We start from the raw sequence: 26,143 nt of genomic DNA, 5'->3' as shown, positions 1-26,143 counted from the left end.
TTTATTCAAGTTCCTGTACCAATCTATATACTCCTGAATTTTTATCAGCTATATCTCTTCTCTCCAGGCAGAGCCCACATTTCCTTTTTGCTCCAAGACTGTTTTATCTATATGCAGGATTGGATTTTTTGTTGTTGTTTTTTTGTAAGGTACTTATTCTTGGAATTAATTTCTGCTTTTTTACCAGGGGATGGCATTGCCTATAAAGTATTCAGTCTCTAAATCAGACAATGAGAGAAAAACATATGATGTCTCCCATTTTCATAATCAAAAGAGCAGCTGATGTCAGAAAGCAAGATAAAAAAGGTGACCTTAAACCAATATGGTTCATGAGGACACTGCCTTTTAGTCTCAGTGTCCAATTTATCTCTGCATGTGCAGGGTGAAGTCTGCAAAGTAAGACTAATGAGTATGGCAGAAACATATGCAGTAATTCATCATCGTAACAAAGCATAACACAATTATCAGGAATTTCCTGTAGGCTTGCCATGATTACATGGAAACAAATTGTTTGGTCCGCTCAGTTAGAAGTGCAGAAATGCTGGACCAAAAAACAGAAACGGATTGTTGCCACCTATATACACAAATCATCCTTTTAGGATATGACAAATGTACAATTTGGCTTTCTTTTTTGGTTTGTACACTGAAACTGTATTCATTCAGTGCCTGGCCAAATAGGTCTCCATATTCTGCAACAGCACACACCCCAGAAAACATAGGAGGAAGAGGTAGTTGGCTGCAGGGGTAGAGGAGTTAATGGATGTAATCACTACACCTTTCTCATGCTTGCCGAAGATTTCAATGCAGCAAAAAGTTCTCAAGTAAGACAAGAAGGAAGGGAAACCTTTAATTAGTTGAAATTTACTTACTTTAAAAAAAAATTTTCTGTGCTTGGTGTATCTTCCTGGGAAAAGACTAACATCAGCATCACTTTGTGAATAATTGGGTTTGGTCCTGTTCCTGGTTTTCAGCTACCTGGAGTACAGTTTAGGCTGATGTTTATTTGACTTTCCTCCCAGAGGACCACTCTTCTGTAGGAGAATTAAAGCTGTGCAATGCTTACACAGACATTTCTTGCACTTCTCATAGAGAACAAGGCCTATTCTGAGTAAGTACTAATAATAGACAACACTGCAAGTAGCTGCTTGGGGCTCACATGCCTGAGAGACATAATATTAAAGGTGAAGTCACTGCTGAAAGGAGTAGATAGATTGCATTTGCTATCACAGATCTCTACTGTGTTTCAGGGATCATGCCACTTAGGTAAAGTGGGACTTTGAGAGCTAAAGTCTAATTAAAATAAGTGGGCGTTACATAACCATGCTTGGAAGGCAAATTTTCTGCAATATTCCTTAGTGACTAGAAGCTGTCTTTATACAACTCAGCTCTAGCAATTTAATGGTTGGGAGATGATGAGGAAATAAATTAGATTTTGGTACACAATGGCCAAATTAATTTCAAGGGTATATGTAACTCTTAGCACTTAGGACCCATAACCACATCATGACCCATATCAACAGTAAGGTCTCAGTTTTTCAGGGAAGGTTGGGTAGCATACATCACACAACTGCTTTCTAGAAGGTGTTCTCATGCATCATGACAAAAGTCGTGTTTCAGGGAATGCCTTAGCTCCACAAGGATATCCATTACAGTCAGGGATGCACTGCTGAAGCCCCAGGGATGTACCTGGACAAGAGAGTGGATTTGCCCCTCTGTCCTTATTTTTTTTGCTTTGCTTTAATTGCTTTGTCTCTGTTGCTTTAATGCTTTTCTTCCTCACCTCATTTATTTTATTGATCTTGTCTTTCCTCCTGTTTCTCTCTTTCCTGGTTACTTCTAGATTAGCACAAGTTTGGGAAGTCCCACAGGGAGCCCCACTTGGCCCCTTTTTGCTGAGTAAAACAGCCTGCCAAAGTGAATATATTCTTGTCAGAAGCAGTAGGGAACATTGCTGGGAGGGCCTACCTTGGATGTCACAGGTATTTGGTGATAATCTGTCATGCTACTGCAGAGTCCAGGTAACAGTGCAGTAATTGTGCTCCACCACTACTTCTCTAAATTACGCCAATGAAGGAACTATATAAGGTGCAAAGAGAGTTAAGCTCCCTCATTATGTCTGAGCCTGGTTTGCCAGCACTGCTTTCTTAAGGGCTGCTGCACAGAACTCAGTCTCCAGCAAGGGGGAGCCTGCTGCAATCAGTAGACACCTTATGGAGGAAAATATACCAGCTGTTAAAACAAACCTCAAATTAATTTCACTGTATGGATGAATTCTGCCAAGTTCCTTGAATTTTCACAGACCAGTTTCACCTACCCGTAATTTACTACTCTTTAAAACGTAAACAACTTTCAAATAAGATTTTATTGCATTTGAATATAAGTCTTGTCATGTTCTTTACTTTTCTACTTCATTTCAAAGAATGTTGTAATGATTAACTCATGCATTATGGGATGCCATGTGTAATGCTCCCTTGTGACAATAACTCAAATTGCTGTTTTCGTACTACCTCCTGTCTCTCACTCTTGCTTTATTTTTACTCTGGTGTAACTAGGAGATCTACACCCTCACTCATTTGAGTAGAAATATTTTCAAGAAGATATTTCTATCTCCTTTTCCCAACTGACTGCCAGCTCACACAGTCTAGGGCAATGGCTAAGTGAAAGGATCCAGCTAATACAGCTTTACTTCCAGTTGCTACAGAGCTCACTTTCCCAGGAGTTCTGCTGGACCTTCATCTGTAGAGCTCAGTCACGCATCAAAACATCAGCGAGTTGTATGTGAACTGTTCAAATGCCTGGTTAGTCAATGAGGCATACAGCAAGGATTCAGTTCAAACAAGCAAGGAGCAAGGTCATATCTTTACAATTTTATTTTTTTTAAACAACACAGGTTGACTAATTACTGAGTTTCACCTATACCATTCAAAATAAGAGGCAGCACTATTAAATCTTCATTCTGGATATCAACTGAGAAAGAGAGCTTCTGGACTAACTGATTTTTTATAATATTAATAATTCTTAACCTGATTAAAGATGCAGAGATCCATTTCATTTTACCATTTGAGTAGAAGAAATAGGGTTGAAGCTTTAAAGTCCCATAATACTGACAGTGATATGAGAACTCATATAACATGCATGGAGAACCTGCAACAAGGGAAAATTCTGAAAAATCTAGGAGAGAAGAAAGTGGCAGCAGAAGACATGCAATCAAGGGAGATTTGAGGCTTTTCTTCCATCCTATCTCTCCTTGATTACACCAGTAGTAGCCTGTAACTGTTCACCAACTCCATATCCCAAATCTATCTAGAAAATGGTAAGAAAACTCAGGATAGGAGAATTCAGCTATCAGGAGCAGGCACAGATTGAGCACTTATTTTCTCCCAAGTGTTCTATGCACAAGTGTCCCTACAAAGAAAAACCCAGAATGAAAACAGCAAGGTCTGTGCAAATAGATGCATGAGGTTAATAACTTTTTTGAGCCTATCCAGGGCTGGTACTATGAAACTCTATCATCCTATAACAAGAAATACAGTCTAAAAGGATTTATTAAGATTATTAAGTCTGCATCCTTGTGAGAGCAGGACTGTTCTCAAAAATACTTGAAGCAGTAGTTTCTAGTTTAGCTTTAAATACACAAAACAATGGCTTTACTATTCCTTGTCTTGAAATGTATGCAGTACTCAGTGGCTTTTTCTGTTCTCCACTTGCAGTTGCTATATGTACAACAGAAAACCGCAATTTACATTAGGTGGCCATATATGATATGTTCAATCAGTAAAAACATTTTCTTTTCTGCATTTATGGGTTGTATGGTGGCAGCCTTCAATAGCTGCCAGATATTAGGATGGAAAAGGCCTTAATCTTTCACATCACAACCTGATCACCTGTTCTTTTATCCTGTTACTCCCACAGACTGAGCACCCCAAGGAACATCTCCAAACAGACTCTCTCTCCTTGCTGTCAAGGTCATTTATGGACATTTGCAGATATTCATCTATCCTCAGTCAGTAAACTGAAAGACATTTCACTTTCTTTGTACATCCTCCTCTAATAATGTTTCTCTCCGAATTGCCTCCAGTTCTCTGCACTGTTAATTAACTTTTATGCATTACCAGAGATGGATGCATCTTAGTAGTGACTTAAGTGATTTCTCTATAGCTTGTGTTTCAGTTTCCATTCATAAAACACTTCAACCTACATTAGTCAAATTGTTTCCCCCTTGTAATACTTTAGCATTTCCACAGTATCTCTCATTCTGAAGTAATAAAAGGGCAGAGCAACAGAGGAAGGTCAAATACCAGTATTTGTCTTTGCATGAAATACTCAAGTTGGTTAGGATAATAAAATATTTTCTGAGTGTTTGTCAACTCAGTATTTTCTACATGTCAGTTGCATTATTAAGTAAGAACAGCTGAGCCTTACCTTAAATACCAGTATAATAGGACCTTAGTCATTTAGTAATATTGTTTCATAGAAAAAAAAACAAACAAACAAACAAAAAAACCCCCAGCTCAAACCTTGTAACCACATGTGTCACTGTGGCAAGGATTTCTTTAACAGACTGTAAACAGCACATAGCTTTTCACACACATTTTAAGGACACATCTAGAATTCACATACACTTTCACTTTTTATCACCTAATTATTAGAGAGACAATTTGCAAAAGTAAACAGTTCGTACAGTGTCTGAACCTCTTAGTGTTACAATGAACATGGCTATAAAATTATTTTGTTATATAATACCAGAATGTGTCTGACTTACACAAATGTCGAATCATTTAGAAGTGTGAAGCAGAGGTTTCCCAAACTGGTGGTCTATAGACTCCTATCAGTGGTCTGCAGCAGATGGTTTATGGCTGTCTGGTTACGTGGTATTCATTCCCTATGGATAGTGGGGAGAGAAGAGATTAACAAAGAACGGATATTGACCAAGAAAAATATTTCAGTTTATCAACATCAGTAAAATATTTTTTGATAAAGACTGTTGCCCCACAGTTTCTGTTAATAACTTTTGCATTTTATTATGATTTTATCAAACAGATTGCCTTTACTGAAATTTTCTCTTTCAGATTGTTTCCTCTTTTCCAGTCCATCCATTTATGGGAAAAAACATTAGAGAAGATGTTATTTATAGGGTGTTTTTAACAGGTAAAACACTTCTTGATCTCAGAGACAGGTAAAAAGTGAACTGTCAGCTGGCTTAGGAAGTCTGATGACACTGATGAGGGCTAAAATGCAAAAAGTGAATGTACGAGGAATGGAAGCAAGAAGAGGGAATAAAACAATTACAACTGCATGTTTTCCACAAAATCAGGAAAGCCAAAATGATCTGATGCTCAAAGGCTTCATAAAGAGGGATTCTACAAGTCCATGAGCCTGCAAAAATAAGCTGCAGTGTAAACGTGGGTGTGTTGACCGGCAGAGAAGAAGAACTAGCATTGAAAGGTTATATACCTTTTTTCCCTTTATCTTCACAGGCAAAGCCTGCTTCTGGACCTTTGTGTTTTGTAGAGTCTGCAAAGAAGAGGGGCAACCATCAGTAGGGGAGCAGTAGGCCAGGAGCTGCCCACAGCCTGGACATACTCGAATGTAAGTGGCTCCTTTGGTTGTCCAGAGAGGCGTTCAACATGACTCTGAGTTACTGCCTGTCACCTGGGAAAAACTACAGCAGTCAGAGGATGTCCCTGATGACTAGAAACAAGGCTAACATACATCTATTTTAAGGGAATTATGTTTACAACAGATACCAAACCACGTTTCAATACACGGGGACCTTAATAGACTCAGGAACTGGGATGGGAGAAACCTCATGAAATTCATCAAGATACCAGCTTGGAATTCTAAGCAAAATAAATTAATATATTTTTTACCACTTTGGCCTAGAAATGTTATTAGTTTTAGGGTAGCCCCAAGTATGTTTTTGAAACAAATAAGCTGTTCAACAACCTTATTATGTTCTACTCCAGGTAAACCACGCCATATTTCAGTATATATAATTTCCATAAACAGTTCTGAATTTGGCACAATTATATACACAGAAAAGCTTTGGCCTTGTTTTTGTTAGAACTGCTTCTGTGACTTTCACAATTCCCTTTTATTTCTCTGTCACTGTCTGCTTATCTTATCTAATTCATTATTCTAATTCCCATGCTAATAAACCCACATTAAGAGCCACAAATAGAAAGGGGAAAAGGGTGAATTACTGCAAATCACTGTCTCAAAAACACGTTTCAGACTACTTTTTTTTAAAAAACCTGTGATGGCTAAAATCAAGTTATACATTCAAGGAATACATTCAAGAATACTTGTTTATTAAAACATAAAAACTTTTCAATATCACAAAATGGAGACTCAATTGCTCAAAGATCATGACTAACTCCAAACTTTATGAGGTCTAATGAAAGCTCTGCTTTAACTGTATTAGTTATCCAAGTAGTACAACTTGCACTGCAAGATATAAAAGATTCATGTCAGTAGAGATTTAAGCTAAGGAAAGTAGAACAATACTAAATGGTTAGTGAACTGCATTGGAATATTCCTTAAAGCAATTTCTTTTTTTCTATGTCTACATTACAATGCATTTTATTTTATCCAGCCCAGGTGAAAACAGGGTTTAGTGGTACCCCAAAATTCAAGCAAAACTTGTGGGCATCTAGATTTGCTTCACAGAGCAAACTGGTTCCAGAAAAGCAAGAAATTTTTGAGAATTACTGGTTAGCTTCAAGCTTATAAGCAATAAGGAAAAAGAATAACTCCAAAGAAAGCAGCAAATTCAGTAGGAAGAACCTTTCCAACAGTGTAATTCTGGATGCTGAAATACACTGTAGTGAAAAGCAACCTGCATGAAAGGTACACTGCAGTTCTTTCTTATGGCTCTGTTTTGGTTTTTGCCTGAGACAACAGTGAACATGGACACAATAATTATATTGGCTTCCTATATTTCTGGTCTCTCAATAGTTTTTCCTCTCAAATATATAAAGCCACAGCTGCATTCTCTGAATATTTTCAGCTTGATTATAGAGCTCCTACAACCTGTTTTGTACTGTTTGTGCCAGGCAGTAACCAAAAAGAACAAAAACATGCTAATGCTTGGAGAGATGCTATGAGCATAGCTACCTAGGCACATGCACATAACCGGAATTCACAGTGCTATCCATGAAACCTGATGCTTGGGAAAGTACAAAAAGCTTGATTTAGCCATCAGTCTTTTGTCTGAGTTCACCATAAATTTTCAATTTCCTCCAGTTACCTTAATGTTCACAGGAAAGAAGCTTGTATTCCGTTGCTTCCTACCCATTTTTTAGGCTCTTCAGATTGTGCTGCAGCTCTTGGCTAACATACAGTGGGGTCAGGTAGGTCAAACCTTGCAAAATTGGTGTTTGCCAGGTTTGATGGACAACATCAGAGTAAACAATTCTGTCCTCCTTAGCCTATGGATTTCTTTTCATTGTCTATCTCTATGCTTTTCACATATATCACACTTATCCATGTATATTTTCAAATAAGCATACTTGCTTGGGCTACAAGCCCCTGCTTCAACCTCACTCTATCCCTATTCCATGTTGTCAGCACTTGCCTATTGGGACTACTGCTCCCATTTTAATCTAAATCTGTTTTGGTAGACACAGTTCCTCCAATCTGCCACGTCCAAAAACCCAGCATGTTCCTATGCTACTTTATGCTGCCACAAGAATTTTTGCAGCCCCACACCCAAATCATGTCAGGAAACCAATGCAGATGAAAGCTTAGCAAGCAGAAAAGCAGTGAGCCTCTTTCTTCAACAGTGCTGGATTATGCCATCTTCATGTACATACTGTGGGATCAGCATTAAAAACTCTAGCTTCAGAAATTCTGACCAGTCCTGAAGTATGAACAATTAATGTTCTAAATATCCCTTAAAATACAGGTCTTGTTAGAGATCATAGTGTCTGAGGCAGGAAAGCTCTTTTCTCCCCAGCTTGTTTGTGTGCATGCAGACCAATTTTTTATTCCCAAGACATGTCTAGGAAGAATCACAGCATGTGAGCTCTTCTCTGTCAGTGCCTTCTCCAAAGGGGAGGGTGATGTGTCAAAGGCCTGGGATCCCTGGTTCAGTTTAACCTGAAACACCTCAGAACCTACTCCCACGGGTTCTCAAACTGATCAACATTTTCTTCTTTCCTTATACCGTCTGTTCTCTTTCTGTGAGCTGCATTTTTAAACATTCTTGAGACAGACAAGCATCACAGGCCATTTTATTTTTGGAGACTGGCGTGGATGGATAGAAGAGAGACGTATATTTTGATCTTTCTATGGACTTCATTTTTGTTCTTTAGCGTTTTAGTCTCCTAGTTTAAATAGACAGATAGGCAATTTGAACTTGGAGCATCTGTTGCCACAGAAGAAAACAGGATCACCATCCCTCTAAATATTCTGCTCATGTGTAGTGATCCGTACCAGGCCTTATACTTCAGAAGGCTTGCATATCAAAATGTTAATTAACAGATATAGTCCATTTCCATATGTCTTCCTCTAAAGGTTACTGCAACAACATTTCCTGGATATCCTTTAACAATCTAATGGCAGCCTGGCAGTGGTCTCATGACAAATAAATTTAAGTGACATACAGGTTGCAGGGACAGAATACAAAGTATAACGAAGCAATGTACTTCTTATGGAGATGTGACATGAAAAACATTGACCTGTGGTCCTAAGTAATTTTCATAAGACAAAAGCTTTCATGGTAATAAAAACAAATCAGTCAATGTGCTGAAAGACTAATATAATAAACCATCAGGGAAGCTATTCAGCTGTGTTAACTTCATTTAACAAAACAGGAGTCATTATTATTCTAACTTTGTACTTAAAGTTTGGTGATAACATTAGCTGCACTATAACAAAGTAGCCTTCTTGATTAATGGGAAATACCTCCAGAAATAGCAGTGGGATTCAACATAGAAGTATGTGCTACCTTACTGGTCATATTGAGCAAAACCAGCTTGACATTAGGAACACGGGGCTGGACACGGGAGATTATTAATTGCAGCGAAGCTGAAGATGGTGCAGTGGCCCTGCATGAAATATTGCCAAGTCGGAGACTTTTTGTATTGACAAGCAACTAGAACATGAGGAGGATGAAAGAGGCATCAAGAGTGCAAATATTTTGTATGGGAAGGAGAAAAGAAAAGAAGAAAATGTATTTTCAGTACAATCGCAAACTGATTCTCAACGAATGGATACTATGCTGCTTTTCAAGAGAAACAAAGCTGTGCTTCATCATATTTTTTACAAGGTGAATTTGCATTTCTATAACCACTGAGAATGGGAGAAATTAAGTGAATTACAAGCAATTTTGGATACAGGTAGAAAAAATTCACAGGCTATGATTACAAACCATGCTTTCTAACTCTAAGCTCATCCTTACACACGCACTCAGCAGTCTTCATTTCCTGAGGAGCTGAAATGTCTTAATGATTCTTTTCTTTCTGAGTCTCACTCTCATTTGCAAGCGTCTTTGCCATTCTGGTTTATAAATTAGACAGTATTTGGAAATATCAAAGTATCAAATAACCTGCTGGAAGTTTTTCAAAATACCCAGACCTTCTTTTAAACCACTCCTTTCCTTATCCTGCAGTGAATTTTGGTGACTTTACACACTTAACAAACCAGCTTTCTCCTAATCTATACCACAAGCAACTCTACTAAACCCAGTCAGGATTTTATCCAATTGCACAAGGTCCAGTCAAGTAAGCATAAAAGCCAAACAAAGGCTGTAAGCTGGGACTTTGTGGAATATATCACAGAAAGATCTGAACTATTTATTTGAGAAGAGGATAAATGGATATGCAGAGCAGAATAGAAGGGCAGAGAAAAGGAGGTAAATGAAAGAAGCAGATTATACAGGCACAGCTGAAAAAGGTATTACCGGTAAAGATATGCAACATCTCTTCCTGATTAACAAAATATAAGGTAGTCAGTCTATAACTGAAAGGGCTACAAGTTCTTCAGAAGACTTTGTTCCTGCTGATGCGACATGAATGGCTAACTATGATGGACATAATACTGAGAGATCCCACTTGAATTCAGGTCTACCAGGTACCGCACAAGCAAATTGGTAGACAATTTCATGCCCTATCAGCTTAAGATATGAAATAATAGGGATGGACAATGAAACAGAACTGAAAAAAAATAGACTATACTCGTTATTAGACCTGTGTGTAAAACTAGATTATGAATAAGTCTACCAAGAACAGCAGCAGGTGCCACATCAAAATATATTATAGTAAGAAAACAAAGGACTTCACCCCCACAGAAGACAAAGCACTCAAGTATTCCGGACTGCAGGAAAAAAATCCAGTCTCAGCAGAGATGAAAAAACTACTATCCATCTTTAACTGACAGCAATATTTAATTGTGACTCCTCTTTAAAATCTGAATGGCTTTTCAAGGGGAAATTTTAAATACTCTAATATTCTTTTCAAGTCATACATCTTAAAAAAATAAAATTAAACTTCCAGAGCAAAACTGAATTTACATAATCTAGATAACAACTGTAGTTTCAATTCATAAACAAGAACGAATATAAAAATAACGCTGTATGATTGCAAAAGAAGTTTGCTTTAAGAATTTGTCACTCATTCTGTTTTTTAAAGCATTTTATATATTTAGATCAGTTACTACCTTTTGGATACATTTAGGAGACCCTGTGCATGCTCATAGTTGCTCAGAATTATGGTAGCCAGTATAAAACTCTCTGTGGGTTGGTTCTTGTGCCTTGTCTTGCTAAGGAAACGAGGAAGTGGGTCCCATTCCCAAAGGTCAGCCCTGTGTCCTGTTCCTCCTGCAGAAGTAAAACCAGCAAGCCTGGCTCTCCAGGGCTCATTATCTCACTGTGCAGCATCTTCTACCATATCCTTTTTGCTATCTCTTTCTTCCCCATGGCATGAGCAGCCCCAAGCTCAATCTAGTGGGCAGTAAAAGTCAGTTTTGCTTATGGTGCTAAGAAATCTTGAGTCAGCTCCATTTAGAAATATTATTCTGTGCCTTTCTCCAAAGGGAATGAAGAAAGTGTGTGATCAGACAGACTCTTGTCTACTCTTCAAAATGAAAAAAATAAATAGAAGTGTTAGGTAGATCTTCTTTTTTGACACTGTCATAGCAACTTAGGGAAACTGTATAGACAAATAGAATGAAGACTAAGTGAACCCCTTTAGTCTGGAGGGATTTATTCTCCCTTGATACCCTCTGAATTTGCCTTGAGTGGGAGGAGAGGTGAAAAGGTCTCATAAAGTCAGATAATCAGAAATAAACTTAGCAAGATAAAGCAGATGGATGCTCGTCTTGCCGTTTTGTTGATTTAGTTTTAACTTCTGCCCAAAGATCTCTGCAAAACCTCAGAAAATTCAGCCAAGGGTAGTATGGCCACTGACCCCATTAAGGGAGTACAAGAATTGTGATACATTGAAGAGTCTCAATTCCCCAGTCTCCTAGATGATTTGCAGATAAGAAGAGGAGCAGTGGGACATCCTCTCTCCAGGCAGTAGCTCCTTCTAGAAGGTGAATCACAGTATCATGGCCCCTGTCAGAGTCACTCCGCAGAGATGACTTCCACTGCTTCTCGAAAAACACTTCTCAAAAAAAACATTCCTCTTTGTCATAACAACCTTTTGTAAGAATACACAAGAGAGTTAGTCAAAACTACCCACAGTTATAGCACAGGCCCTCTGGATCTTTGTGAAGTGCAATAGGAAAAAAGTGGCCACTGCCATAATAATGAGATTTGTCTAATGTAGGTTCCAACATCAGGAAAGCTTTGCTCTCTCCACCACAATATACTCCATACCTGTGACAAAGCAACAGTCTCCTTGTGCCATATGACTCCTTCAGCCCAGCCTACTTTATGCTGAAATTCAAAAGATACTATTTTAATTGTCCCAGTTCAAACACTACAAAACTTAAGAAAAACCAAAATCAAAACAAAAGAGAAAACAAACAAACAAACAAAAACGAAACCTTTAAAAATCAATCTTAGATATTCTACTGACTAATTTGACCTAATATCAGCCTGATTAATTCCCTTTCCAGAAGTGTCTGTGACATTGAGATGTTTTAAATTACCCACATTATAGAGGGGATGACTGTTTACAGGATATTATGTATATAAGCAGTTTTGCTCTTTTAGTCTTGGCTCTGTGAGCAGGGCTAGCCCTAAGGCAAAGCCTAAGGCAGAAAGTGAAATACATTTTTTAAAGGATGTTTGTTAATTGAGCCCTAAACTGCTTCCCTGTTCCTTGCCAGTTTTATCCTAACATAAGAACAAGTCAATGTTAAGGCACTCTGCCAGATGCTGGGCAACTCAAACCTCCTCAAGCCTCCTCTCTCTTCCTTGGCAGCTGATATCTCTCAGCACTATTCAAATTTTGCTCAGATCTAAATGGGCTGCAATCTGCAAAGGAATATTTTAAATACATGCTGCTGTACAGAAGAAAAACAACCAGCTAAGCACAGGCAACTAAACTAAAAACTTGTAAGCTCTGTGACAACAATAGATTTATAAATGCCTGTTTATTTTGCTTTGGGCATCTCTCTGAAAGGTTGTGATTGAGGGCACTGCTAGTTAGTTGCCTTATTTCAAGAAAGAAAAGTGCAGCAGTTTTGCCAGAACTTTGCTGCTCTCCTGCAGTCAGTGCACAAACTGATGAGAAAAAGAAGGAATTTCTCAGACCACATGCCTGATATTCACCCCTTTCCTGAAGACCATTGGACTGAAGAAGCATGATCAGTAGCCTTCAAGAAAGAAAAAGACTGCATCTGGCAGGAAGAGAAAGGTAGAGAAGTGGTTGAGTGCCAGTCAGACTCTGCTCTCAGACCTGCATCAAATGTCCTGGAGTGACATGAACCACTCAGCTCCTGCCTACTTTCCGTGGTGAGACTGCAAAAACAGGCTCTGGTGGGGCTGGAGCCATTCCCAAAAGCAGAAATTCTCCAGGTACCCTATGCTGGCATTTCACTTCCCCTCTGGGACACTGTGATTCCCTATGTAGATCAACAGATATCTTTCAGATTTTCTTTTGATGAGTGAGGTAATGGCTTTTAGCAACTAGTGACTCCTTCGTCACTCCCATTGTCTATCTGCCCAGTGTCCGCACTGCTACAATGCTCCACTTGATTGTCATCTTACACATTACAAAAAAAAGAATTTCAGTCTTCGCATTTTATTGCATGTGGGGCTTTCAATATACTCCTGAGATTTCTGGGTGCCTTACGGATTCAAATGCAGTTTGATGGCAGGTTCTTCCCAGTTGCATATTCCTGTACACGTAGTTCTTCAGCATCCTAGCGATGCTATTTCAGCAGCTCTGTTTCAGCAGTGTCTGTTTGTCATCTGAGAACTGCCTCTGCTAAAGACAGGAGACCAGGATGATGTCTCCAACCAATTCCAACTAAAACTTATGCCTGGTATTTCAGTGCCAGTATTACCAAGGTTCCAGCATTCAGTGCCTATTCATTTATTGTAATGGGTAGAGTGTAAACATTTTATAGGTAGATTCAGTGCCAGCCTACCTTCTGCTCTTGCCCATGACAGTAAAGGTGAATATATCATCCAGTAAGCATCCAATACATAAGAGGGCTTTTTAACTTCTACTTCTGCACCGGTAGAATTTGGCCTTTGCTATAGAGTTGGACTTGAATCTTATGTTCATGGTCATGAAGATGAATTACAAGTAAGCAGTTTTAATGATGTCTTTCTAGATCACCAGGATGATGATGATGATAATGATGAATAATGATGATGATAATGATTATGGATCATCATTTCAAGAAACAGATCAAAATTTACAAAAGGGTGAAATCTAAATCCAATGTCACGTGTTGGTGCTAGCGTAGAGAGACAGCGTTGAGGGCTCAGCTGTCACCATCAGGACATGTCAGGCAGCCAAGTGGTAGGGGTGCAGGCAGAGAAAGGGCAGCCCAGAAAGGAGCCAATGGATTAAGGACAACCAGAAGATAAAAGAGGAAGAGCCAGGAATAAAATAGCATGAGGGAGCTTTGTTGAACGGGCACAACCTAAGCCATAAAGGTGACAGACCAGTAGTTATGGGGAGTCTACATGGAGATGTGAGCTGCAGTAAGATACAAGGAGATGGTGAGGCTGTTGGGATGAATGTGAAAATGGAGTGAGGTGACGCTGGCACAGACATCTGTTGTCAAATGGCGCCTAAGAAAGAGCTTGATTGAATAGCTGTCCAAATACCTTGACTGAACAGAAAGAGGTTCAATAATCCAAGAGGAAACAGCCTAAAAGAAGTTTTCAGTATTTTCTCCTTGAGTCTCACTCTGCAGAAATAATATTTTCAAACATCCTTCATCTCTTTACCAGCCTACCAAACAGCCAGGCATAGCTGTTCTTTGGAACAACAAACATCAAGGTGATTTAGGGGGAAAGAGAGAACTGCTTGGCTAGTTTTCCTTGTCTTTATTTTTAACTTAGCAACAAAAGGGAGGGAAAGTTTCTTGGTAACAAAAATAAAAACAATAATGCCTTTCAGAGCTGTTACCAGCTCATGAAAAGAGCTAGGCCAGAGTGTAGGTAAAAGCTGTTGAGACTCTTCAAAAGAGAAGGAATCTGACACTTGCATGACATTTTCAGTTTAACATTGACCTCCTACTTCCCTGCTACTGAAAGGTTCATCAGCTACTAGATGCTTTTAAGAGCTTGGGGGAATGAAATGAAATATTATTTTTCCTGTCTAGATGCTCTACTTTAAACCATTTACAATCATACTCTTTTCTGTTAAAAGCCACAGTACTTTGCTTTAAAAAATCTTCAGGGTTGCCAAAAAAAAAAAATAATCAAAATTCAGTATCATCTGCTTTTCATCAAAATGCTTCTGTATCTCCTAAAAGCTTTGATGAAACTGATGAGAGACAAAGGTTGAGACAGAGACCAAGTGAATCTCAAGCACATAGTAAAGTTTTGTTCTCTCACCAAATAAATTAAGAGGGAACTGGGTTGAAGTTTTCTGTAAGTCTGATGCTTGTTCATCTCACTAAATCAAAGTAAATTTCACAATGTGTGGTCACAGACTTTTACAGTCCATTGGTTTTACTAGCCTTTATTGCACGCACACTGCCTCTATGCAGAGACCTAATAAGATCAAAAGAACTTCCACATCTAACATAAATGTGAGTACAGGAAAACAAAGAGACCTGAATGTTAGGATTTCTAAACCAGTGAACTATTTATGAGTTTGGACTGTGTCCCCACAGTCTTGGTAAACCTATGCCTGATAAGCTTTACCATCATGGAGAATCATGTCATCATAAATTCGATTCTTCCCATCTTTGGATAATACATTCCTCTTGGTAAGATCTTGGATGTCTTTATGTAAGTATAAACAACAGTGATTACATAGGTCCTCTGTACTGTTCAAGACAAAACATATTAAAACATTTGGGTCACAACAACCTGGGGCATTGCTCGGGGCAGAGTGGCTGGAAAGCTGCCTGGTGGAAAAGGCCCTGGGGGTGCTGATTGACAGCAGCTGAACATGATCCAGCAGTGACCAAGTGACTAGGTGACCAAGAAGGCCAATGGCATCTTGGCCTGTATCAAGAACAATGTGGCCAGCAGGACCAGGGCAGTTATTGTCCTGTTGTACTCAGCACTGATGCAGCCACACCTGGAATCCTGTTCACCTCTGGGCCACTCACTGCAAGAGAGACATTGAGGTCCTGGAGTGTGTCCAGAGAAGGGCAATGGAGCTGGTGGAGGGTCTGGAGCACAGGTCTGATAGGGAGTGGCTGAGGGGGCTGGGGGTGTTTAGTTTGGAGAAGAGGAGGGTCACAGGAGACTTCATTTCTCTCTACAACTACCTGAAAGGAGATTGTAGCAAGGTGGGGGTCAGTCTCCTCTGCCATGTATCAGGCGAAGGGACAAAAGAAAATGGCCTTAAATTGTGCCAGGGGAGATTCAGATTAGATGTTAGAATATTTTTTTTTTAACTGAGAATGCTTAGGCATTGAAATAAGTTGTCCAGGAAGGAGTCACCATCTCTGATACTGTTCAAAAAGGCATCTGAATGTGGCACTTAGAGATATTGTTTAGGGTTGATTATGCTGGTGCTGGGTTGACAGTTGGACTAGATGGTCTTCAAGGTCTCTTCCAACCTTAATGATTCTGTGATTTAAAGAGGTGGGATTTTGAAGCTATAATAGATGGCCCTGATGTGAGTATATGGCTGAATACATTCCAAGGACTCTCTCTTCAAGATGCCAGTTTTAAGCCCCTTGAGCAAATGACTTCTTTTGTCCTCACTCTATGGCCATCAGTTAAGCCCTCATACTCATCAGCAGTAGCAATCAAAAATCATCTAGTACAGACAGAGACAAGCAAACTTAATCTCTGGATTCAGAAGTGTTTGCAGTCCTTGCCAAGAAAGGCCTATCCCTCTTGATTTAGCATCAAGTTGCAAGATAAACAATCCCACAAAATTGCCTTTCTCCACTTGGGCACCGCAAACAAAACCCAAATCAATGAGTGTTTATTAGAATGAGCTTGACAAATAATGACTTCCCACCAATTGGCTATCCATGTTTTACCCTTTGCTATCTGGGAAATCTCCTTAATAATGTACTTCGTTACATAGAGATTATTGACAAGTTCCCTAATGGTAATAGGTGTTCATCAGAAAGGACTTGCAAATGAAAATTGTGATATACATATTCATTTTCAAAAATCCAAATTGTAAAGATTGAATTAGACACATGAGTTACTTTGGTTTTACTTGAAGGTTTTTTGGCAGAACTATCTGAATACAGAACAGTTTCAGTCTTGAAAATTGGCCAAGACCTGAAGAAAAACAACCTAAAGCTATGTAGTAATAGTCATGCAGGACTGAAATCTCTCTATCACCACATATATTCCTAATTTTTTGATGATACAGTCAGCATGTTCTAGCATTTGAAGTGAAGCTTGAACAAGTATCCTCTTTGCCACAACTTTTTGGTGACTAGTTTATTTCTTTCTATTTGTTATTTTGTAAATGTAATGGGTTTCCAAGACATCCAGCATCTTGCAACATATCATTGCATTTTTCCATTAAGAATGCTGAAAATTAAAACTGGCAGCTAAAATATGTTTTAGAGTCAAGTTTACTGGTCACATCCCACTGATCAGTGTCAAGGTCAATAAACTGTGAGCTCACTAGGTCCACAAGGAACAACTCACCAAATCCAGAACATTCAGATGTGGTTTAAAGCAGTTGTAGGAAGAAGAAAAAAAAAGAAAGCACTATGTGGATATCAGTTTCTCCATGTTTGTACTATGCTCAGAGTTTTCAAGAGAGAAATTGTTCTAAACACAAACAACATGAGAATGAACTTCAGAAAAGGGGAATAGCTAAAAGAAAAAGCTTCCCAGAAAAGCTGCTCTAACTCAAACTTACTTACAATGATCCATTCTCTTTGTTGAGACTTTTCAGAAATGCAAAATAGAAGACATGCAGACTTCCAGACAGATCCTTGCAAAAAGTCCAGTAACAAAACACAACTGATTTTCTGATTATCACAATGGGACAACTGATTAAAATTGCGTATAATTTCTGTAAATTTGGAAGGAAAAGCCTGAGACAGAGAAGTTGAAGGAGACAGGGATCAGCGTCTATTTCTCACCCTCTATTACCTCCTTCAATGACTTTTAGTTGTGGGAGACCTTTAACTCTAGAGAGGGATTTATCTTATATGGATGTCACTGATGTGAACACCTCTGTCTAGAAATGTATCTTGAGCTAGTTGCCTTAAACTCCCTAGAGTAAAGAAATATGTATTTTTAGGCAGGACTCACCCAACCTATTTTGCACATCTGCTTTAAGATATATTCAGACTTCAGAAGAGTCCTGTTCCTTATATATTGTCTGTAAATGGAATCTCAGGGATAACTTCAGAAGCTGAAGTTTACACTAGAGATCTCTAAGATTAGACATGCCAAAGCTTACTCTTAGGGTCTATCAAAAAGCATGCAAACTTCTCTGGCATGGAGGAAAGTGAAATCTTTGCCTGAGGAGACTGTAGGAGTGTGTCATAAAAAGAACTATTAAGTTTTCTGTCTGATGCCTGCAATCAAGGTGACATCTGGCTCACATTGTGCAATTTACCTGTTTGACTTGAAGAACTCAGATCTACTTCTTGCCAAGCCCAGGCATTTGGTCTCTAAGGTGTAAGTCTGAAAGAGAGGTTTTTGGAAGGCTGAGAAGGGCAAATCACCAGGCAAGTAAACTCTAAGTAATCCTTTAAGGTGGTGATGGCAGGGACAGCACTGTTAGTCATGTAAACAGAAAGAGCCAATACTGATTGGTTATTTTTGAAAGAACAAAGCAAGGTCCTGGCCCAAGAAACATACTAAGATGGAGCCATCAGTGCTGAAAATTAGGATGTCTTTCATAATGTCCCTGCACTTACTGGGAGTTCACATTTCTGTATTTCATTTTGGACTGCCATGTCTTCCCAGGAAAGCCACTCTGAATCACTCTCTGCAAGACATTTACTTTACCAGGTATGTTCTGTGAGACCCAAGTCCTTTACTGGATGTAGTCCAAACCCCACCTGTGGCTTGGACTGTCCCTGCACTAAGTTTTGGAAATAAGATGTCTATGGATATTTGAAAACTGTGTCTTTATACACATTATGAAGTCAGGAATTTCTGTCAGTAGGTAAACAGAGAAATTAATACAATCAAATTTTTATTCCCATCCTCTTTACGCCCACACAGTATGTTTAAATATTCCCTCAAGTACATTATCAAAAACACAATAAAACCACAGCCAATGATAATGATGAGTGATGAGAAAAAAGTGTCCTGGCAGATGTCTAACGGAACGTAATCACTCAACAGGAAGTGCCCGGTACGATTTAGTATCAATATCTCTCAAGATCATTAATTTTTTCAGATTTCAATATCCAGAAGTCATCCATCCCATTTTTTTCCAGCTAATAAAATTTTCTTTCTTTTGTCCACAGTTATTGACAAGACTATTATCTAAATGAGTATTAGCTCTTTCTTAATTAGCAGGCAATTCAGCTGTGAATTGCACACAAAACCTTGTCTATTTTAATAAATGGTTACATTGCTTTACCAGAGCTGAGCAATTAATTAACTCAGAAACTGCATTCTGGTTTTCACACATTTTTCTGGCATTTGTGTTGTGTACTGACCAATGCCACCATCACATTGTCTAAGAGTCTTATTCCCAATCTAGATTGTTTATAAAATATCAAAAAACAGAGTCAATTAATAGCTTGGAACAGGAATTCTCCTCTGCCCCCAATTTTTCATACTCTTCAAGAACAGCCAGCTGACATCTATCTGCCTAAGTGGAGTCCAATTACCTGTACACATGTGTAGAAGCCTGTGCATCTCAAAGTAGCATTTGAAGACCTCTGCTTTCAGATCATTCCCCCCTGATTTCCTATGCTTATTTAGCATGTAAAGACAAAGCCTGGGGCTTCAGACCTGATTCTTTACAGTCATTCACAGCAGTGAATATAATGCAGGTCTAACCCTTCACAGAAGCTGCCCAGGATGTTTGTCAGCTTCAAGAGGGCTGTACTAACTTATAGCAGCTTCAAACCTTGCTTGTTGCATTTTACATTCACTTTGCCATAGCACGCACAATTACACAAGCTGCAGGGCAGAAAAGTGAATAATTCAGGCCTCTTTCCTCCTCCGCCCACATCTTTTATTTGCATGTAAAACACCTACTCTGTTGCCAGAGAAATATAGCTAGGTAACATAAGCAAACTAATGAGGTGTAGCCTTGAGGCGTGTCAGCTCTATGTGCCTCAAAAGCACCTACCTCTTGAAACACAGAAGTGCTGTTCAAATATTGTTCCTGTTTTTGTTAACTAATAAAAACCACATGAAAATATAACACCATGTCACCCACTGTTTATAAGCTAAAACAGTTCCATACAAGATTAGTAGGTAGCCTGAGTGGGCAGCCTGCACACACCCTGTCCTGGGTACTAGGGTTTTTAGGATCGGTTTTTTATCATGCATCTCAGGAAATGTTTGTCTTATCAATGAACACTATGCATAGGCTGTCAAAGCATATTGCAGTCCCATGTCACATAGGGTTGTTTTGACTTGTCAACTAAAGTAGAAGAATGCAAGTAATATATATGAGCATTTTGCGTTAGAGCATTGAATGCATTCTGGTTTTGATTAGGAGGACCAAGAATTGGTTTGCAACAAGATCTAATATGCCTCTTGCAGCACAAAGGACATTAAGGATTCTCATGCTAAAAGTGGAGCATTGCAACTGATTCTGGTTCATGGCTGTCCACTCTTCACTGGACCCTTCAGATCCTTAAGATGTGAGCTTCCCTTTTATCACCGTGGCCCATCTTTCTCCTCTCTGCATCCATTTACATTCTGTTGGGCTTGAAGCTTGTCCTGTATCATTCTGCTTTCTCAGTCTAAGGAAATACACACAAGTCTTCAGAAGACTCAACGCTTAGCTCCATTCCAAAGTCTGAGCATCAAACAGTTTTACCTAAGGTGAAAGAGTTAACATGGGATGTACTCATGCAGCATCCTCTCACCAGCTGTCTATCTTGTAATGACAACTGCTCTATCTTTATCAGTCACACATCAAACCAGTAACAAGCCTTCAAATAGTGTTTTTCCACTAAACATTTAAGAGTGCTTCATAAACCACAGATTACATACAGATGCAAAAACATGCCCTTGACAGTTTGTAATTTTCAGATAACAAGTCTATTAGTTAAGAGTTTTAGTGAGATATTTAAAGTTATATAGCAAGCCCATAGCAGAGCTAGAAATAGAGTACATACATTCAACTCCTAGCATGATGTTTGCTACTTAACGATCTTATCTTTTTACTCCCAGAAGCTGCCTGAAACAGTATCTTCAGTGCGCAGACCTGGTTTTGCTCTATTCCGTGTTCTCTTCTACTCATAAGCAAACTGCTAACAAATCTCAAAAAAAGGATGGGGTTACATTCTCAGTAGGTATACCCCAGTAGGTATAAACCACTCGAACTCTCGAACTTCATTATAGACAACAGCTAGCTTGGTCTTCAGCATAAGTAAAAAGATTATTATTACATTTTTCCATCAGGCACATAAATATAATTTAGATCCTTTTTAGAATGCCCTCTTTTATTAGGATGACAAGGACTTTATGTAGATGAAGTCCTCACTAAACTGTCAATTTATTAGCTAATATAGGCATTCTTATTTGACTGATACAAGGCTGATCAAATGTTCTTTTTACCTAACCACCCTATTTTTATTTATACGTTAAATACTGTCTCAAAGATCGTTTACTTTCAGAGTCACAGTATCACAGAAGATTCTGAGGGACCCACAAGGATCATCAAAGTCCAACTCCTGGCCCTATAGAAAAATCGCTATTTACCATCAGAATAAGCTTTTCTAGAAGATTGACATGCAATACTTCCTGAACTGGTAGACCGATTGCTGATAAAGTGAATAACCTTAGAAATTTTGTGGAATTCTCCAATAAGCCTCACTAAAGTTGTAGCATTAGCATGCAGGCACGTGTACCCTGACCCCACAGCTGCCACTCAAATGAAATCCTGGTGAAATAATGATAGCTGCAGTGTTTCATCAAAATGTAAATTCCATGACAAAAGACTGCTGGGATAAATGACACGAGACAAAGAGGAAAGTCTGCATGGGACCAGGCTAAGGAACTCTGACTCTTTCATTTGTAGCTGTTATCAGTACAGAGGTACTAAGCCCTATTATTGGGATAGACTAACAGAGACCAAGAAGCTCCTTGTCTCACCCAAAGCTAGGGAGGGTTTGGATTAGGATCTTCAACTCCCGAAGCTGCATTTAAACAAACATTTCTCCTGATTTGGAAGCACGACGTGAAGCCTCTCTCCATTTCCGAAGCAGTCACGTTGCCTCACTCGCAGGCGCTGGTTTGTCCTGGTTTTGGCTGCTATTGTGAAGGTGGCCAAGAGAGGGCACCCGGCCCTTGGCTACACAGCTCCCCCTGTGCGAGCTCCAGCCGTGGTGCGGGCACAGCCGGCTCCGCTCCTCGGCGGCGATCTCGCCAGCACAGAAAACTAATGCGTCCATTGATCCGCAAGAATCAACCAGCTATTATGCAGCAAGCGCCCCAAATGCTCTGGGAGAAGGGAATTTCTGGCCTGGCTGCGCAGGTGTCCCTTATGAACTGGGTCCCATGCACGGATGAACGGGCACATAAATTGCTTTCTCCAGAAATATCTGTTTTTATTTAAAAGCGAGATGAATCAGAAATAGCCCTGATGATTTTCATGCCTCAGGTGTTCCGGGAAGCAAGCATGTGTGCTGGTGCTGAGGCTGACAGGACAGGACAGGTTTATTTGCTTGCCCTTCTTGATATAGTAAGTGGCATTTGATAAATCGTTGTCAGACCACTGAAATCTAATAACATGGATCACTACAAGATGATTACAGCCCCTGAACATTACTGGTACTATATGAGTGAATAACAACCTTGCTGTCTTTGACAAGGGGATACGTAATCCTCTGGGTATTCAGGGACAAGGTGTGATTTCCACAACTTGGTCAGGAAAGGCATTAAAAATTGTAAAGTCATTGGCTGAGAAGCCCTCCCTGTGGATTTTAATGATTTGTGATGATGATAAATAAAATCACTCTCTTAATCAACCCTTTTCAATATCATTTATGAATGTCATAAATGTCAGCATATCATTACAATATGGAAGAATATTGGTGTAGAGACTCATCGATGCATACATACATTTTAAAATACAGATATTGCCAGTCCAATGATGAGATGAAAACAAATCAACATAAATTACATCCTCTTAAAGGCACTCTAAAAATACGGTTTCTTAACACAATGTACCTGCCAAAGTATTCAATGGATTTTACATCATGTCAGGGAATAGCTACCAACATTTTTGGTTGCACAGAAAAGCTAGTAATCAATGAGAAGAAATGCAATTCACCATGCTTGATAGGTGAGCTAGAAAGGCAGCTATACTTCTGAGAAAATGTCAGGAGTGATATGTGGACACTCCTTCTGTCTTGAGTGCAGAATCAAGACCTGCCTTCACAGTCAAAATGACACTATAATTATCAGACTTTTCTATTGACATCAGGCCGAAATTATCAATCACTGTCCAGCAGAAGGCAGGTAAGATTGCCCAATAAGTATACATTTCCTCATATTTTGAGCTGCAAGAAAAGGATATTAAAGTTAGATTGGTTTGCATGCCTCAAAAACCTTTTCATCAATTGCAAAGAAGAGAAGACATAAACATATGAAGATATCTCTTGCAAAAGAAGCATTCTGAAAGTAGCTACTAGATCTAATTTTAAATCCTGTTATTTTTAAATACTATTCATAGCAGAAGTAATGTGACCACAACACATTTAGGTAAGAACTAGAAAAATCACTAATCTGTACAAGTTCAAGTGCAGAAATCATTGATGTGAGACCTCAACTGTGAGGGTTAAGTTTTGCCTGAAGCAATACCTGCCAGCAGTCCCACTGAAAACACAGTGTACTCTCAGAGAAATGTTATTAGGGGAATGAGAGGGGAAAAAGAAAAGCTTGAACTTTAAAGCATTCAGTTTAAAATTCTCATCATGACTTTCACAGAATAGCCCTGACTGCTGTCCCAAGCTCCTACCACATGTCCCAGCACTTCTTGCCCTTGTTAGAAATGCTGTTGTTCATCTCAACTGCTTCTCTTCCCTGAGATCAAAGACCTGCCCAAGACCTGCTCTAGCTCAGTATCAGCACCCACTCAGTCTCCTCACATCACTGCCCCCGAAACCAGTCTCAGCAGTGTTAATTGTGCTCAGAGAAATGCCACATAAGGTCTCAGTCAGTGCTCCGTTTAGGACACTGCTTGGCTCTCCTATCACACCCACACAGGCTATCTGGGTTAGGAGCTCTACTTTTATTCCCATCACACTGTTAACACAAACCAAAAACATGACTGCAACATGGGAAGCGTCATTTTGACCCTTTTTTGTGTGCCTCAATAACACTGTAGAGTAGCTCAATGATTAAATTGTGACTCTAGGGAGAGGTTTGACCAAAATGCAAAGCCCACGACATGCTGACCCTGAGAAACCCCTCAAGACAGAAAGTCTTCCCAACGCCTGAAAAAGGTGAGAGAAAAAGGCATTTGTCAGCTGCTAATTATGAGGACACAGCTGTACAGTCTTCCAGGCCTGTCCTTATCCAAACCCTATCCCATTCCTTTAGAGATCAACCAAGCCAGATGTTCCTGTAGCAAAGTTTGGCCACCGGACCCCTGCAGGTTGCTGGTACATCATGGCAGCCATTCATACAGAGGGAAGATGCACGGCAGAAGGGAGGCAGAGAGGGGCAGACCAGGAGGGAGGCCTGGCAGGGCAGGACAGCGAGGAGACAGGGACCAGGCAGTGGCCTCCCCCACAGATACAGTCCCAACACCTCTCCTGAGAAGAAAGAGCCAGGGTGAAGGCATTCACGAAGGTCCTGTCCAGATTCAAGTTCCACCTGAGTGGAAAGGCCTGTGGCAATGTTTTCAGGCATTAGGAAGAGGGAGGTGCAACCCTGGGCAGCCTCTAACTCTCCAGAGGTGCTTCCTGTCAGAGAGGATGGACTGATGTCTTGTTGGCCAACAGCTCATTCATTGCGGCAGAGAAAAGATCCTTGTCTGATCAAATCAGGTGCCCCCATGCCTCTGCCACTCTACTGTGGATGTATCTGAACCCCTTTATTTAAAAATACCTTGGGTGCTGAAAAAACCCACCTCAGAACACCTTTATTTTCGGACAGGAGAGCAGAGAGACAGTCAGCTTCCCAGGGAGTCAGACCTTCATGGTGGGAGGGCAGAAAGACACTGTTCTCGTAACCAAGTTGAAATGCTAGAAAGAAAAAGGCAGCCATGTGCTGCACTTCTGCAAAGTGATATCTGAAATGCACCCAACTTCTTTATAACAGTCAACACAGGGCAATTATCACTAAACAGTTTATCCAGAGCTGCCAAGACTGTGCTAAAATCAGTTATGGAGACTATACAAGCAAGGAAACAATGAGAGCCCCGAGGACAGCAGTGCAGGTGCTTAGGATTGTCATGGAAAAAGGTCAGAAGCTAAAGCTGCAAGGGCAGAATAAACACAGCTATCTACATTTTTCTTTTATGTTTTCCTAGATAAACACATCTGTAGGTATGTGTCAAAAATCGTCTGCAAACTCACAGCAGGCATGTCCTTGTTGTATCCACACAACATAAACAGGCTTCCTTTGTAGGGTTTGCTTTCATTTTCACTGAAGTTGAGACAAAAGCTGCAAGCTGCTTTATCAAGGAATTAATCATACTCGGGTCTAAAGATGCATCTTCTACTTTGCCACTGTCTGACAGGTGTCTGGTACATTTGGAAAGGGAAGGTTACTGGTTGATGAGAAGCTCAGTGTGACCTGACAACATGCGTTTACACCGCAGAAAGTCGTATGTATTCTGGGATGCATCAAAAGAGATGTGACCAGCAGGTTGAGGGAGGGGATTCTGCCCATCTACTCTGCTCTTGTGAGACTCCACTTGGAGTGCTGCATCCAAGTCTGGGACCCTGTTAGAGGCATGGACCTGTTGGAGTGAGTCCAGAGGAGGGCCATGATGATGATCAAAGGGATGGAGTACCACTGCTATGGAGTGGGGCTGAGAGAATTGGGGCTTTTCTGCCTGGAGAGGGAAGGTCCCAGGGTGACCTTATTGTGACATTCCAGTACCTAATGGGGCTATACAAGAAAGTTGGAGAGGGACATTTTACAAGGGCATATAGTGACAGGAAAACAGGGAATCTCTTCAAACTGAAAGGGGGCAGGTTTAGATCAGATAGGAAGAAGTTCCTTACTGTGAGGGTGGTGAGACACTGGCACAGGTTGTTCAGAGAAGCTGTGGATACCCTATCCCTGGAAATGTTCAAGGCCAGGTTGTTTGGGGCTTGGAGCAACCTGGTCTAGTGGAAGATGTCAATGCCCATAGCAACAGGGTTGGAACTAGATGATACTCAAGGCCAAGATTAGGTTTGGTGTAGCTAGGGGCTTTAGCTTGCACAACTGAAAACTGCTGCTGTATTGGCTACATCCAGCTGGGGATCT

General features: G+C 39.9%; 1 long non-coding RNA gene across 1 annotated transcript in view; it reads right to left on the bottom strand.

Moving 5' to 3' along the window:
- The window catches only part of LOC103766525, a 62,222-nt gene extending 57,370 nt beyond the window's left edge, over positions 1-4,852 (bottom strand). Inside the window, exon 1 of the long non-coding RNA XR_001921895.1 lies at positions 4,763-4,852. This is a non-coding gene — a long non-coding RNA (uncharacterized LOC103766525). The remainder of the gene's footprint in view (positions 1-4,762) is intronic.
- Between the last annotated feature and the right edge of the window lie 21,291 nt (positions 4,853-26,143).

The sequence above is a fragment of the Manacus vitellinus genome, unplaced genomic scaffold (assembly GCF_001715985.3).
Source record: "Manacus vitellinus isolate BGI_N305 unplaced genomic scaffold, ASM171598v3 scaffold_6_pilon, whole genome shotgun sequence".
In the NCBI taxonomy this organism is placed as follows: domain Eukaryota; kingdom Metazoa; phylum Chordata; class Aves; order Passeriformes; family Pipridae; genus Manacus; species Manacus vitellinus.
This window is presented reverse-complemented; position numbering and strand designations above follow the sequence as displayed.